Below are 4065 nucleotides of genomic sequence, written 5' to 3'. Positions count from 1 at the left end.
AGACTAGTTAACATTTGTCACTGCACGTAACACATTTTTTTTTCTTATAATGAGGATTTTTAAAATTTACTCCTAGAAACCTTGAAATACCCAATACAGTATTATTAACTATAGTCTGTTCATACTGTACATTATATCCCCAAGACTTATTTATAACTGGAAGTTTGTGCCTTTTAACCACATTCATTCATTTCATCCATTCCCTGCTCCCTGACTCCTAATAACCACCAATCTGTTCTCTGTATCTGTGAGTTTGTGGAGTTTTGTTGTTGTTTAGGGGTGGTTAAATTTTTATTTTTTTTAGGATTCCATATATATGAGTGACATCATACAGTATTTGTCTTTCTGTGTCTAACTTACGTACCTTATCATAATGCCATCAAGACTTCCCAGGTGGTGCTGGTGGTAAAGAACCCCTCTGCCAGTGCAGATGATATAAGAGACATGGGTTCAGTCTCTGGGTTGGGAAGATCCCCTGGAGAAGGAAATGGCAACCTGCTCCAATATTCTTGCCTGGAAAATTCCACGGCTAGGGAAGCCTGGTGGGCTATACTCAGTGGGGTTGCAAAGAGTTGGACACGACTGAGCGCTCACACACAATGCCATCAAGATCCATCTGTGTGGTTGCAAATGGCAAGATTTCCTTCTTTATGGCTGAATAATATTCCATTATGTATAAATATACATACCACATTGGACACTTAGGTTGCTTCCATGTCTTGAGTATTGTAAGTAAAGCTGCTGTGAATATGGGAGTGCAGGTATCTTTCTGATTTAGTGTTTTGTTTTTTGGCTAAATACCCAGAAGTGGAATTGCTGAATCATACAGTAGTTCTATTTGTAATTTTTTGAGGAACCTCCATATTGTTGTCCAACAGTAATGGCTGTACCTATTTACATTCCCACCAGCAGTGCACAAGGGCTCCCTTTTGTCCACATCCTTGCTAATTCTTGTTATTTCTTGTCTTTTAGATAGCCATTCTAATAGATGTGAGGTGGTATCTCATTGTGGTTTTGAGGACATTTCCTTGATGATTAGTGATGTTAAGCACCTTTTCATGTACCTTTTAGCCATCCATTTGTCATCTTTGGAAAAACATCTGTTCCAATCCTGTTTTTTCATTAGATTGTTTTTTGCTACTGAGTTGTGTTTATGTATTTTTGATATTAACCCCTTATCAGATATACATTTTTTTTTTTTTTTTCACAATTATTGTCTCCCATTTGGTAGGTTGCCTTTTCATTTTGTTGATGGTTTCCTTGGCTGGGCAGAAGCTTTTTTAGTTTGATGTAGTCTCACTTGTTTATTTCTGCTTTTGCTGCCTCTGCTTCTAGTGTCAAATCCAAAAAATTATCTTTCAATAAGTCAGATAAAACTGTGAGATGCTTATACATCCTGGTGATTTGCTACCTGTACATTGTGAAAGGATTCCTCCCATCTAGTTAGTTAACACATCATCTCCAGGCCAGCCAAACTGCTTGAAGGTGTTGTCCATACTGGCTCTGGACTGATGATTCCACTAACATATACCAGTATTTTTTTCAAGTTTATATGTTTCTTTGAATTAAAAAAAAAGTATTTCTATTGTTCACACTAAATTATGACTGGATTATGAACAGTGGTCCTGGTATCTTCATGAGTGAGTGTGAAAGTTGCTCAGTTGTGTCTGACTCTTTGCGACCCCATGGACTATACAGTTGATGGAATTCTCCAGGCCAGAATACTGGAGTGGGTAGCCTTCCCCTTCTCCAGGGGATCTTCCCAACCCAGGGATTGAACCCAGGTCTCCCACATTGCAGGCAGATTCTTTACCAGCTGAGCCACAAGGGAAGCCCAATTATCTTCATAGATGTGATCTTTAAAGTTAGTAATTTACCAATACCAGTTGTGCTCTGTCAGTTTTCTCTTAGAACTCTTTGATATCCATGTTGACTTCTCTTGCTCTTATTACTTCATTTTGATGCAGTAATGGCTGAAATTGGTTATTTCTTACAAGAAAGATTTACTTTTGTTTGTCAGAGATAACTAGGTTACCGTTCTAGCAAGTGAAGAAAATCATAAGCGATACCACTTACTAAATATATCTGACAATGAGTTTAGTGACTAAAAAAAAGTTTCTGAGGAAAATATGTAGGATTTGTATTTTGATACTCACTTTTCAATGAAAATTTTTATAAAACACCTACATCTCCTAATATAGTCTTAGTCAAACTTCTAGGTTTTAATTCTCAATTTGCCACTTCGTTGTTGTTGACTGAGCCACTTCAGTTGCTCAGTCATGTCTGACTCTCCGTGACCCCATGGACTGCAGCACACCAGGCATCCCTGTCCTTCACCATATCCCGGAGTTTGCACAAACTCACGTCCTTTGAGTCGGTGATGCCGTCCAACCATCTTGTCCTCTGTTGTCTTCCTTTCCTTCTGCCTTCAGTCTTTGCCAGCATCAAAGTCTTTTCCAATGACTTGGCTCTTCGCATCAAGTGGCCAAAGTATTAGAACTTTTTGTCCCATAACCAGTTATTTAACTTGGGATTCTAATTTTTATTTGAAAAGGGATAGTGGGTCCACATTTTGCTTGTTATATAGCTCAAATGGAATAATATTATTATTTATTATGTAAGTACAGGAATTACAAATAAAATGCAGATATATCATTTTTAGCAGTGTTTGACTCATTGTAAATGCTAAAAAGTCACAGCCATTATAGATGTTAATCATTGACCAAAGAAGCAACAGCCTGGCTCAAAATTGTTTAACAGTCAACCCTCTAAAATATCAAATGCAATAAACAATAAATTCTAGCTCCAGGGACAAAGGATTCCTCAACTTATGTGTTCAGATTTTCTAAGAGTGAAATTTATTCTTCTCTGGGAGAACCTTTAGCCCTAGAATTCATCACTGATACAGCAATTCACTTTTGACAGGGATAGATCCCACTCTGCCCCCACTATTTACTTTAGTATATTTTCAGCTGTGAAATGGTTTTTTTTTTTTTTTTTTTCCAGAAGGAGAGAGGCTTACCTTTACTTTTCCTATCTATCACTGAACTAGAAAAGGAAGGTAACAACTCTTGGAGACCTATTCAGAGATGAATATCAACTATGGAAAAATCCATTCAAAAATCCTATGCCTGTGGCAGTACTCTCAATAAAGTGTGTCTGTGTTTACACATTCAGACTTTATTTTTGGGGCTCCAAAATCACTGCAGATGGTGACTACAGCCATGAAATTAAAAGATGCTTACTCCTTGGAAGGAAAGTTATGACCATCCTAAATAGCATATTAAAAAGCAGAGATACTACTTTGCCAACAAAGGTCCGTCTAGTCAAGGCTATAGTTTTTCCAGTGGTCATATATGGATGTGAGAGAAAGCTGAGTGCCGAAGAATTGATGCTTTTAAACTATGGCGTTGGAGAAGACTCTTGAGAGTCCCTTGGACTGCAAGGAGATCCAACCAGTCCATTCTAAAGGAGACCAGTCCTGGGTGTTCATTGGAAGGACTGATGCTGAGGCTGAAACTCCAATACTCTGGCCACCTCATGCAAAGAGTTGACTCATTGGAAAAGACCCTGATGCTGGGAGGGATTGGGGGCAGGAGGAGAAGGGGACGACAGAAGATGAGATGGTTGGATGGCATCACCGACTGGATGCACATGAGTTTGGGTGGACTCCGGGAGTTGGTGATGGACAGGGAGGCCTGGCGTGCTGCGATTCATGGGGTCGCAGAGTCGGATACGACTGAGCAACTGAACTGAACTGAATGTTTACACATGTGAATCCAGGCTTACCAAGGATAGCAGATACTGACTAGATCAAAGAAATTGTTTTAAAAACAAGAAAAACCAGCAGAAACTAACACATGGGAGCATACTCATCTGTTGTCTGACAGTCGGAAAGTGGGCATTGATAAGGATCTGCCCAGGTGGAAGACAACAGGAAAGCAAAGGGGCCTTTTGCCCATTGGAAGATAAAACCAGCTATCTGGTCTAATAATAAAATACAGGCATACCTTGGAGATACTGTGGGTTCGGTTTCAGACCACCTCAATAAAGCAAAAACTGTGG

The sequence above is a fragment of the Bos taurus genome, chromosome 15, assembly GCF_002263795.3.
Source record: "Bos taurus isolate L1 Dominette 01449 registration number 42190680 breed Hereford chromosome 15, ARS-UCD2.0, whole genome shotgun sequence".
Lineage (NCBI taxonomy): Eukaryota > Metazoa > Chordata > Mammalia > Artiodactyla > Bovidae > Bos > Bos taurus.
Note: the sequence above shows the minus strand (reverse complement) of the source record.